The sequence below is a fragment of the Pieris napi genome, chromosome 18, assembly GCF_905475465.1.
Source record: "Pieris napi chromosome 18, ilPieNapi1.2, whole genome shotgun sequence".
In the NCBI taxonomy this organism is placed as follows: Eukaryota; Metazoa; Arthropoda; class Insecta; order Lepidoptera; family Pieridae; genus Pieris; species Pieris napi.
Genome location: NC_062251.1, coordinates 7,576,101 through 7,590,149, shown reverse-complemented (window position 1 = coordinate 7,590,149; position 14,049 = coordinate 7,576,101). Strand labels below are relative to the sequence as shown.

The window sequence follows — 14,049 nt, the reverse complement described above, 5'->3', positions numbered from 1 at the left end:
CAAATAATCACAATAAATCTAGGTTTATTTCGATGTTGAAAGCAAAATTTACTGCTGAGAATATATCCGTTGAACAAGCTAATGATGATGCTGATGTATTGATTATTGAAACAGCTATAAAGAAATTCAGTGTGACAAATACAACTGTTGTTGTTGGTGAGGATGTTGATTTACTCGTCTTGTTTACTGCTCGAACTCCAACTGAAAAAATTATTTATTTTTTTAAACCCGGAAAAGCCCAAAATCAATCGGAAATATATTCATCAAACAGTTTATCCAATTTTCCTAAATGTCAAAATCATGTATTGTTTCTACACGCAATAACTGGCTGCGATACGACATCTGCTTTTTACAGGAGAGGAAAAACAACAGTTTTCAAAATGTTTGAAAAAAAAGATTTACTACAATGTGCTGAAGTTTTTAAAAATAGTAATTCAACTCAACAACATGTTATCACCAACGGAGTTCAATTTCTTCTTGCTATGTACGGAGCCCCCAAAAAAACCACTTGCTTAGATAAGTTGCGATACACATCTTTCGTGAAAAATACGCGCAATAAAAAACAAGTCAACTTAGCTTCTCTTCCTCCAACCTCAGTAGCTGCTCATCAACATCTGTTTCGGGTATATTACCAAGTTCAAACCACGTTAAAAAAAACGCGCTTTGTACACTACCTCATAGGTGGCGTGGAAACGTGTGCAAAATAGAGGGATTACGACTGATCCAACTTTTCGGAACGTTATATCTCCAAAATGGTGGCTTTTACGAAAAAAATTATTGATATATTTTTTGTAGAGAATTTTGTGATCTACAATTTTGTACTGGGGTAATTTTGCGAAAAAACTCACCGTTTCGCTAAAAATCGCAAAAAACTCATTTTTTTGACCTTTGACCCCGTGCCAAATTTTTAGCACACCTCGGAACGATGAGGACTTTTGGGATTTTCTTTATAATGATGTTTTGAACAACTATGCCAATATTCAGCTTTATGGGAATTTATGTAAACTTGAATGTGTAAATAGACCGGACTAGTCCGGTCTATTTAAGCCTAAAATCAGGAGGAAGGTTACATAAATTCCCATAAAGCTGAATATTGGCATAGTTGTTCAAAACATCATTATAAAGAAAATCTCAAAAGTCCTCATCGTTCCGAGGTGTGCTAAAAATTTGGCACGGGGTCAAAGGTCAAAAAATGAGTTTTTTGCGATTTTTAGCGAAACGGTGAGTTTTTTCGCAAAATTACCCCAGTACAAAATTGTAGATCACAAAATTCTCTACAAAAAATATATCAATAATTTTTTTCCTAAAAGCCACCATTTTGGAGATATAACGTTCCGAAAAGTTGGATCAGTCGTAATCCCTCTATTTTGCACACGTACGCCACATATGAAAGTCACTAAAGGTGTAATAGAACTAAAATAAGTTCGCTATTATTTATTGTAACTTGCTTATGTAAAATATAAGTTAAACTACGAGAATCTCAGGTATAATGAAACCCCGTTCCTAAATTTGTACGTCAGTATAACCTTGGGATAACATCTGTCTTTTATTCTATTGTCCGCGTGGCTAGGGTCGTATACCTGCTTTATGTTGGCATGCCCAATATATGAAATACATACCGTTAGTCTTGAGCGCCACTGCGTAGGGAAAACATGTGCTTATCTTAACCTATCTTTTAACCTATTTTGTGCGTTTTAGATTTTTATAAGAAAAATGTCAGAATATTGTTTTATTTGTACTCATCTTTTAACTGAAAGTGAAACTGTAACTGTTGATCGTGGTATGAAGACACTGATTAATGCAAGTGCTGAAAGAGATGATGGATACTCGGAATTTCTTAAAAAACAAAAATCTGTGACAATACATAGCAACTGTCGTACAATTTATACGCGGAAGTGTTCTATTGCTGCTGCCATCAAAAGAAAACGCGAAGAACAAGAAGCTAACACATCTACAGGATCTACAGTAAGTAGTCCTCCTCGTACTAGATCCCGTTCAAGTGATTCAGCTTTTTGTTTTAAAAAACTATGTTTATTTTGTGGCAATAAATTGAATGAAGAGTTGCAGAGAAAAAAATCCTTAGATCGTCGCAGTAAAATTTGTCAAGTAAGTACACTCCAATTCAAACATTCAATTTTGGAAGTAGCACGAACTCGTTCCGATGCTATATCGAAAGCTGTTGTTGCTCGAATCGAATTTGACTATGATTTAGTTGCTGCTGAAGCAAAGTATCACCAAGAATGTTATACTTCTTTTTTGAAACCGACTACTGGCGGTACAGTTGGTCGTCCTAAAGATGAAGCAACAGATCTGGCAATGCAGGAAATATTTACATACATTGAGAGTAGCAATGACTGTCAGTTTACTTTGGCTGAGTTAAAAGATGTTAGCAAAATTTTAACTTTAGATAACAGGACTATTAAGCTGCGACTTAAACTGAAATATGGCGATAAAATTATTATCACTGAAAAACCGGGAGCGTTAACATTTGTATGTTTGATAAACAGTCACCATGAAATTTTAAATCAATCTTGGTCCGAAAATAAAAAAATTAATAAACAAGAAGAACGATTAAAAACTCTAGAACCAGCAGCATCTATTATTCGAGAAGATATTCAATCCTCGGTATTTGATAATTCCTACTACCCTCCACCAGGTCGAATGTTTGAAGATTTAAATAATGACATCCCACAGTCACTGACATTTTTTTTGGAGCAAATGATCTTAAAAAATAAACGATCAAATTTCGATCATTTAAAACTAGTATGCACCAATATTTGTCATAGTATCATGACTGCTATTCGACCAAGATCGTTCAAGTCCAAATTACAGTTAGGTCTTTCAGTTTTTTTTCATCGGAGGTTCGGGTCTAAGCGTCTTATACAAATTTTGTCGTCTTTTGGTTTGTGTGCTTCTTATAATGATACATTGATGTACGAGTCAGCAGCAGTTTTTCATCCTCTTCCTCATGTCCTACCACCTGAAAGTGGCACACTTATTCAATACGTTGCAGATAATGCTGATATAAATGTTAATACGCTAGATGGTAACAATTCACTCCACATAATGGGTATAATTCAAATTGTAACTCCAAAGCACTCTGTTTTACTAGAAGAACCTATGCAACGAATAAAAGAAGTTCTTTCAGCAAAACACTTCAAAGCAAAAGCTCATGTGCCAATACAGATCTATCAGAATAGTGATGTAGTTGGTTACAGTAAAATATATGTCCAAGATTTTGGATATGGAACTGAAACAGTATCTTTTCATAAAAATTCTGATGTAGTATGGTTTTATGGAAAGTGGAAAAATACATCATTACCTGGTTGGAACGGTTTTATTGAGCGCTTAACAAATTACCATACAAATTATTCAAAATCTCAGATTACATTTTTACCATTCATCCATCAACCAGCTAGTAACTATAATACTGTCTATACGACTTTACTTTGTGCATTAGAGAACGCGAAACGTTACGGCCACACTGTATGCATCGTGACTTTCGACCAACCCTTGTATGCGAAAGCTCGAGAAATTGTATCAGCCGCACCTGACGGCTCTGAAGTATCGAAGATTATTGTCAGACTTGGAGGATTTCATCTACTCATGTCTTATCTCGGAGCAATTGGTTATATTATGCAAGGTAGCGGGATAAAAGAAGTACTCTCAGAAATCTATGCACCAAAGTCATTAGAAAAAATGCTCAATGGTCATGCTTACGCAAGAGCTGTTCGAGCACATACACTACTCCAGCTGGCTTTAGCAATTACAATATTAAAAACAATAGATATTAATGATATCATGGGAGCAGATTTAATCATAAATATTGACCATATATTAGATAGCACTCTTTCATATTCAGATATTGAAAATGATAATGAAGTATCAGGTGCTTTACTTCATAAATTTAATATGAAATTGAAAGATTTTGAGGAACGAGGACCAACAGCGCAACTTTGGATACAATATTTTAATATGGTTTCACTTGCAAAAGAATTTTTGAGAGCTGAGCGTATGGGGGACTGGAAAGCTCATTTAAGTTGTGTAAAAGAAATGTTACCTTATTTCCACTCGTCAGGACATTTTCCATATGCTAAATCTGCACACTTGTATTTACAAGACATGATGCAATTACAGGACTCGATGGATCCTGAAGTTTACGAAAAATTTACCGAAGGATTTTTCACCGTGAGACGCTCAGATAAATTGAGTTGTGGAACTTCTACAGACATGGTTATCGAACAGTCTATGATGAAAGCCATGAAGACAGATGGAGGTATTGCTCGAGGAAGAAGTACAAAACAAAGTGTAATCAGTAAATGGGTTTACAGCATGCATGCAATGAACACAGTTTGTGAGAAATTAGAAGATCTTGCTAATGTTAGGATGGATACGACTGAACAGCATGTTGATGCCAGTGATTCACGTGTAAAAAAAGACGCTAAAGACATACGAATGCTTCTTGAGTGGTTCTCGATTCATGATCCTTTCCCAGAGGTTAACAAAGTCATCTCGATTGCAAGTGGTGTCGTTGGTGATAATACAATTAATTGCTATAAAGCACGTGAACTTGGGCTTATCTCTATTGCTAAAATAACTGGACTGACATTTAAAGATATTAAACTTAAACGCGCTGACAAAGTTGTTCCTCTTTTAGCTATGAGTAGCACCGTAAAAGTTCACGAAGAAAAAGTACCTGTTGACCCAGTGTTATTATTCCAACGTATGAGTGTTACTGCGGCTTTTCAAGATTAAATTGAAAAATATTTCGAGTATGAATTAGCTCCTTATCCGTTAACATTATTTGATGACATTGGAATGCGCAAGACCCAGAAGTCGGCTATTTACGATTGTTTTCAGACTATAAATGTTGATATTAATAACACTAATTCAACGTACATAATTGACGGAGGATTCTTATTACATCGAGTGGTGTGGGATAGCGAGGAAACATTTAACGTTATCTTAGATAAATACGTTCAATATGTACGTCGACATTTTGGTTCCAGAGTTACTGTCGTATTTGACGGATATGATGATTATACGAGAAATATTAAAGCAGCAGAGCAACGCCGTCGAAATGCTGCTTCATCAACTTCTTCTGATATTATATTCGATGAATCAATGACAGTTCCTACCAGTCAACAGAAATTCTTTGCAAATAATCACAATAAATCTAGGTTTATTTCGATGTTGAAAGCAAAATTTACTGCTGAGAATATATCCGTTGAACAAGCTAATGATGATGCTGATGTATTGATTATTGAAACAGCTATAAAGAAATTCAGTGTGACAAATACAACTGTTGTTGTTGGTGAGGATGTTGATTTACTCGTCTTGTTTACTGCTCGAACTCCAACTGAAAAAATTATTTATTTTTTTAAACCCGGAAAAGCCCAAAATCAATCGGAAATATATTCATCAAACAGTTTATCCAATTTTCCTAAATGTCAAAATCATGTATTGTTTCTACACGCAATAACTGGCTGCGATACGACATCTGCTTTTTACAGGAGAGGAAAAACAACAGTTTTCAAAATGTTTGAAAAAAAAGATTTACTACAATGTGCTGAAGTTTTTAAAAATAGTAATTCAACTCAACAACATGTTATCACCAACGGAGTTCAATTTCTTCTTGCTATGTACGGAGCCCCCAAAAAAACCACTTGCTTAGATAAGTTGCGATACACATCTTTCGTGAAAAATACGCGCAATAAAAAACAAGTCAACTTAGCTTCTCTTCCTCCAACCTCAGTAGCTGCTCATCAACATCTGTTTCGGGTATATTACCAAGTTCAAACCACGTTAAAAAAAACGCGCTTTGTACACTACCTCATAGGTGGCGTGGAAACGTGTGCAAAATAGAGGGATTACGACTGATCCAACTTTTCGGAACGTTATATCTCCAAAATGGTGGCTTTTACGAAAAAAATTATTGATATATTTTTTGTAGAGAATTTTGTGATCTACAATTTTGTACTGGGGTAATTTTGCGAAAAAACTCACCGTTTCGCTAAAAATCGCAAAAAACTCATTTTTTTGACCTTTGACCCCGTGCCAAATTTTTAGCACACCTCGGAACGATGAGGACTTTTGGGATTTTCTTTATAATGATGTTTTGAACAACTATGCCAATATTCAGCTTTATGGGAATTTATGTAAACTTGAATGTGTAAATAGACCGGACTATAGTCTTAACTAGTCGTAAATAAAAGCACGAACAAATAGTTTTTTCTTTTTACATTAACAATCCAACGCGTTTACGTCAGTAAACCACATTCTGAAGAATCTCACGTGAGGTTGGCGGATGGGGAAGGGTTGAATAAAATCTCACGACATCTCACCAAGGACGGGAAACCAGGGACGGGCAGAAAATTTAGAAAAACACCTCACGTAAATGATGGGCGCCCCCTTATAATAAATATAGGTATATAATGTTTATACATTTTTTAAGAATGCAATTGAAAATGAAAAAGAAACTGAAGTTGCACTATTAATCAAAAGTAAATGCCATATTGATGATGATAATCACCGGAATAAATATGTACCTGACCACAAACATTCTGTTGAAGTATCGGGAGTATCGTCACTTATGAATATGTCTAATCTGTCTGAAAACATACCTTCAGACATCTATATAGATGTTCAACAATTGTTTCCTGATGATACTACTCAACACATACAGGTATTCATTTTATATGACCTAATTGTTATTGCTGAGACACTAGTAGTAGTCTAGTCGACAAGTTGAAAATGGAACAAAATAGAGATACTACTCTTAAAATTATGTGCGATAGCTCATTGGATCCGGAATGACGTCTAGAAAAATGTGCTAAAAGCGTGCACATAAAAAATTGCAAAAGTTATAGACCATTAAAGATGAAAAAATAATGGCATTTAGTTTTTTGCCAATATTTAATAAACTATTAATATTTAAGAAATTTCAAATAAAGATTCTGAAAGAGGAGGAAATTTCTAATAAAAAACTCCCGACTCCCAGAACTCTATCTCCATTATTTATAATGTTAATTTAACGCTGAAAATAGGTCTGCGGGTGACATTTTTAGGATTCGCGCGTGGCGTCAAAAGCGACTACGGCACATTAAATAATTTATTTAAGGTATTGAATATTTTTTTTTAAATTTGAAAAAATTATGGTGTGTTCTGAATACTATAATTAATTTATTCCCGTTGAAAATTTTACTTAAAGTTAATTTTTCAACAAGTTAAATAATTGTTAACTAACGAAATTTTCTCGAACGACCGTCTTAATTGTAAGTGAAAAAAAATGTTTAAATAATGGTCGTAAAAATATTTCGCTTCGTAGAGCCTTTCTTACATACATACTTAACAAGATCGTGCCATAAAAGTTAAAAAAATATTTATACTTTGTTTATAACAATTTTTTTACTTAAACAAAAACTTAAAAATCCATGTAATGATGTTAAAAAATTTTTTTTTTTTCTAAATCATCATATAATCGTTTTTTTATTAATACAAGATATTTATTGATTTGCAAAAAAAAAATTCCCGCCATTTGTTGATTAATTTTTTTTAAACAAATTGATTAAATCAATATTTTTTTTTAAAATTTAACACAACTTTATTACATTAAAAATTTTATGATTTTTAAAAAAAAAATTTTTCCTTAATAACAATTTTTAATTGTTTATAATCGTTTTTTTTAATTTTCTATTGTTTAAATAATTAGTTAAGAATTTTTTTTTTCCTAAAAATCATAATTGACAGTCTTCTATAAAGTAACAGAAATTTTTTTTTTTAATCAACAATTCTATTGTTTATTAACTTACCAATTTGTTATTAACAAATATTCAACTTTTGTTTATTTTTTTTCTAAAACTTCTAAAATTAACAAAAACAACCATATATAACAAAGTATAGAAAAAAATTTTTTGATTATCATGAATATTACTTTTATTTAAAATTAAAAAAAACAATTGACCCACGAAAAATGTTTCTGCTGAGCTTGCTACTTGCATTCTCCTCTGAAATATTTCAAACCTTGATTGAAGAATGCCAAAAGCACTCTCCACGATATGCCATGCTCGACTTAGTCTGTAATTAAAAACTCTTTTCTCTATATTTGCCTGAAAAGAAACATTATATTTTTAAATATATATATCCAACTGTTCGTGGTTTATAAAAACATCGGAGATTCATGAGCACCTCAAAATCAGGACTGTCAAAGAGGAGATCAAGACCTGGAGTATGAAATACAGAAAAAGGGTAGAAATGCATCCTAATAAGCTTGCCTCGCAACTAACCATACCGGACCTAATAAATAGGCTTAAAAGGTGTCTTGATAGACACGGTTGAAAGAGAGGAGCAGTCTCGATGGAGATTTTGCTCTGAACGTCTAACAGCTCTCAACACATCTGCTCATAGTCTAGCTGACTGATTGCAAGATAAAGACTTATATTAAAAAAAATTAAATATAGCTTAGGTACCTATTAATATTATTAAAAATATTTAAATAATACCAATTTTAAAAAAATATTATAATTTTAGAATAAATATACCTAGGCACTTTTGATAATCATATTTTAAATCATACAATACGGATTACGAAACATTATACATAATATCACCTGTGTTGCGGGTGTCGGACACATACGTTTAACTAACAAACCATTCATTTATATGTTTATTATATTATTTTCAGCTCAAGAATGTCTCAAGATGTGGACGAATATCAGAAACAACTATAGAAAAGCGATGAATAATAGAATAAGCAAAGGTGGTGATTCTGCAAAGCCACAAAGGCCTATAAAACACGAAAGAGAACGCCAATTCTTGAATACATCTTTACAAAATAGAGCGCAGGTATCTAATTTAGATTCTTCTTCCGAGGAGACACAAGATTCTTTCTTGGATTCTCCTCAATCACGGCCACAATCACAAATGTCACATTCAGATTCAAGTCGCGTCCTCGATCACAAAATATAACCACAGCTGAGATATTAAAAGAATATATAGATTCGAAAAATAACGAAGATGAACATCCTGTAGATATATTTTTTAAATCAATGTCTGCTACGGTAAAATCTTTACCGAAAAAGTTGCAAATTCAAGTAAAAAGAGATGTATTGCTTCTTGTTAATAAGGCAGAAATCGAATATTCAGAACTATCAGAAGCACCACAGAATATTGAAACTACAAGATCTATTTATGAACCATCCACATCGAAACAAAAACCTCCTGTGAATCAATCAAATTACACCATGAGAAGAATGGGGTTAGAAATTAACAGATAATTATTTGGAGCCAATTCAAACTTTACTCCCGCCTGCTCCAGAAAAACTACTTAATACTATTTTTGTAAATGCAAGACGGATTGTAGTAAGAATTGTGGCTGTCAAAAAGTAGGATTATTTTGTTCGCCAGTATGCATCAATTGTCAGGGTCAGACTTGCTCCAATATTGAAACAAATACAACAGATGAAGATATTTATGATATTAATGAAGAGACAATTGATGCATCCCTTTTCTTAGAACAGCAAACAGAAATTCTGCAAGAAGAAGAGAATGAAGACGAAGAAATAATTGTTGAAGTAGAATTAGACAATTATCTTATATAATGACAAGTAGAAAAAAACAACCTATTCCACTTTAATCAATAGCAATATTACTATTCTTTCAATTAATAGGATACGATTTGATCAAACTTTCTTTATTACAATAGATCGTGGAGTATACCTACTGGGAAAACCACGTTAAAAAAAATGCGCCAAGTACATTACCTCATAGGTGGTGCGGAAATGTGTGCATATTATGAAGAATATGAATTTTCTAATGATTAAAACCGCGATATCTCATGAATGGTGAGTCGTAAGAGAAAAAGTGACTGTACCATTTTTGTAGAGAATTGTATGATCTACAACTTTTGTCGGATCTATTTTCACGATAATACTAACTGTTTTCGAGAAAAATGGAAAAATCCTTAATTTTATACTTTTGACCTTGAATAATTTTTTTTTGCAGAAGTAGGATCGAAGGGGATTTTTGACATTTCATTTATAATAATATATTTAACGTCTCTGCCAATTTTCAGCTCTATGCGACTGGACTAACATCCGTAAATAACGAGGACAACATACAATCAACATTGACATATACTCCGACACCCATACTTAGATGCCAAGACGAAAACATTAGAAGTCACGGAAGTACGAGCTCAGATGAAGACATGCTGTAAATGTCCTAAAAAATCTTGCCGACCGACCACGAACTGAAGTGGACGAGGTAGACTTATACTGTCAACTACTGGCGAAAAAAATTAAAAAATTTAATGAGCAACAAAGGGAAGATATAATACACGATATAGACGAACTTATTTCTCAGAAGCGAAATTACCGCCCTGCTCCTGGCAGCACTTACTCGTATGTAAGATCTACTCCGGATTCTGTGCGTTTTACACCTACACCGTCCCCTTCATCACAGACGTACGATATGTCTACCCGAGATTCCGTGCGTAATGCACCTACACCATCCCCTTCATCTCAAGTGATGCCAAGCCCGTCATATCACGCTGCTGATGCTGATGTGGCGTATTGTGAAGCACTTAAAATTTAAGTATGTCACGAAAAAAAGAAACAGCGCCTTAATTGAGAGGCCCGATATAGTTTTATGGCGCTTTAAGTGAAATGAATTTATGATTACAGTAGAGCCTCGATAATCCGTACTCAGGCTAATCCGAACGTCGCTATAATCCGAACTGCATACCCCACCCCACTTCCTCGCCTTCGCCTCGCTGCTATGTTGTTTATTAATTAGTCTGCAGTTGCGACTGCCACGTTGCGCGTCCATTCCACGTTTTTCTGCTCTGTACTCGTGCGCGGCGTGTTTTTTGAGGTTATAAAGATGGTTCCAACACCAAAACGCAAACATAAAACTTTGACTATAGCCGAAAAGTGCACCATACTAGACAGTTTAAAGGACAGAGTGTCGGCAACTTCTCTTGCTTGTAAGTATGGCGTTGGAAAATCAACAATTACAGACCTCAAGAAAAATGAGCAAAAATTGAGATCTTTTATAGCTAAAACTGAGAAAGGACCAGGGTTCAGAAAAACTCTAAAATTACCAGAGAATCCAGTGCTAGAAGAAGACTGTTCACATGGTTTTTAGAACAAAGACGACGCCACATTCCATTGTCTGGTGAGGTCGTAATGGAAAAAGCGAGATTCTTCCATAAAAAACTAACAGGTTCGGATTTTTCTGCAAGTAGAGGATGGCTTGATAATTTTAAAAAACGTCATGGCATACGTCAGCTGAAAGTGTCAGGTGAGAAAGTCTCTAGCAATACGGAAGCTGTTCAACCATTCCAAGAAAAAATCCTAAACGAGATAAAAGAAAAGAACCTTTGCCCTGAACAAATTTACAATGCCGACGAATCAGGATTGTTTTGGAAGGTTCTGCCGGACAAAACTTTAGCCTCTTCTGCTGAAACTAGCGCTCCTGGGTCGAAAGTGTCTAAAGAGCGAATAACTTTTATGCCTTGCGCAAACTCTACAGGGAATCACAAATTACCATTGCTAGTTGTGGGGAAGGCAAAAAAGCCAAGATCTTTTGGATCTGTAAAATTACCAGTGCATTATGAAGGGCAGAGGCGTGCTTGGGTAACCAGAGATATTTTTCTCGAGTGGTTTAGAGGCCATTTTGTTCCTGAAGTCAAACGCCATTTAAAAAAAATGGGACTGCCACAAAAAGCATTGCTACTCTTAGACAATGCCCCTGGACATCCAAATGCTGAAGATTTGACAACAGAAGACGGCAACTTCTCTGTACTGTACATGCCTCCAAATTGTACGCCTTTGATCCAACCTATGGATCAAAACGTAATCCAAAATGTCAAGATAAATTACAAAAAGAAACTCCTGATTCAAATGTTCGTGCAGCAAGAAGCCGATGAGGCTTTAACCTTGCATGATGTTATAAAAAGCGTCACAATTAAAGACGCCATTTTTTCGCTAGCGCAATGTTGGGATCATGTATCATCGTCTCTTATCGAAAAATCTTGGAAGCCTCTTTGGCCTGAAAAAATAAATTCAACAGAAGATAGATCAGAAGAAAATGATGACTTCGACGTAGAAGACGATCTCCCGCTCAGTCTTTTACGTAATCGTGGTTATACAGAAGAAACCATTTCCACTTTCTTGTCCTTGAGTGAAGAGGAGAATTGCACAGATCCTATAACTGATGATGAGATCATAACCCAAATAACGCAAGAGAATGACGAGTCTTTAGCTGAAGATTATTTTGCTTCAAATGTCAAGAAAATTACTCATTCACAAGCCATATCATCTTTGAACACTTGCTTGGAGTGGGCTGAAGAAAATGACCTGTCCTTATCGGAAAAGATGATGCTACGTAACTTGAGGGACAAAGCTTTTTTCTGGTCCATCAACAGGACTCGCCAAACTAAAATAGATCAGTTTATGACTATGTAAATAGACAATTTACACCTTACGTATTTTATGGTACCTAATTATTATGTAAATGTACGGTAAGCAACGAGCCGGGCTTTTTATTTGCATTACGACTGTAGTCCTTACGCTGCTTGTAATAAGAGCGTAAGCTGCTTACGCCAGAGAAGCAAAAAAACGTGCGTCCATCTGCACGTAAAAGGAATTTACCAAATACGCCCGAACGCCCTTCGACGTCCGGACAATCGAGGCGTACGGTCAATACCAGAACGAGACGGTGGATTATTTCTTTAAGTAGAACTCCAATTATTCGAACTCCGACTATCCGAATCGCCGATTATCCGAAGTGCGCTATTATTCTTCCCCCCGCGAAGCCAGTGTTTGCACGTCAAGTCTTGACTTGACTTGTCTTAACTTGCCGTTGTGCCTACACTGACTTCCCCCCGCGTGTGTAGGCACAACGGCAAGTTAAGACAAGTTCCGGCGCATTGCAGTCACGGCGCACCTGTCATTGTTTGTTTTGATTAGCCAGTGTGCTATTGACCTTGCTACGGCTTACTTTTGTTTGTGCGTGTACAATACTGTATTGTTTTTATACCATGGCTTCGAAAAGAAAACGTGTTGTGCTATCGTTAGCGGACAAACTGAAAATTATAGAGCAACTCGATAAAACCATATTTAAAGGTTACGTGCCCGTCAAAATTTGTTGATGCAACCCACCCTATGTCATTATTAGTAGAATGCCAATTTAACTTTTGTAGACTGACTGGCCTGACACCAAATTCGAGTTTTAACTTCATGGAAGCGATTAACGAACGAACGAATACGATACAATTCACGAAACAATTACAAGAGTATACAACGATATCACCACACGTTTGGGAAAAATTGTGGAAAGCATATAATTTAGAATTGTAAAGAAGCTAGAAGAGTGTACTTTAACAGTATTTGGAACACGCTGAAAGTGTCACCATCGCAGGATGTGTAAATGCATTTGGAAGTGCAGTACCAGCGGTATGATCATATTTAAAGGCAAACGATTGAAACCAGAGATTGAAACCACCGGAATCAGGAACTAACAACATAAAAAAATATGTATTATGAACAAATAAAATTTCTTAAAAAGGTTTCCTTTCCGACCATCGTCAGACCATATCTAATTTGAATGCGTATACAACAAGTAATGACAGTCTAACGAAAATATAGTGGCTTTAACTACTCGAGAGATTACGAAGAGAAGATAGGAAAACCATCAGAGGTCAATGGAAGAAAGTTGGCAAAAAGTTTATGTAGTTCTTAGACGCTACAGAAAAAGAAGACGGTAGCATTATGAACTTTTTAAAGGTATACACGCCTACAGTTGATTTGTTTCACGATGATGATATAATTGAATTTCAGTCTCAAATACAATAATTAAATAATATCAAAAATACTATTTTTACATCATACCTTTCATTGACCTGAAAGCAATAAGGTCACCCGGGGCAAAAGCAACTATCATAATCAAAACCAGGTCTACACACCAGGAGAAAAAGTTTGTGTCGATGAGTCATTAGTCGCTTGACGCGGTAGACTGATCTTCCGCCAATACATTCCAAATAAAAGG

General features: G+C 35.1%; 1 pseudogene; it reads left to right on the top strand.

Moving 5' to 3' along the window:
- The first annotated feature begins 8,551 nt into the window (after positions 1-8,551).
- Positions 8,552-10,331, top strand: LOC125058226 (annotated as a pseudogene).
- Positions 10,332-14,049: the final 3,718 nt, after the last annotated feature.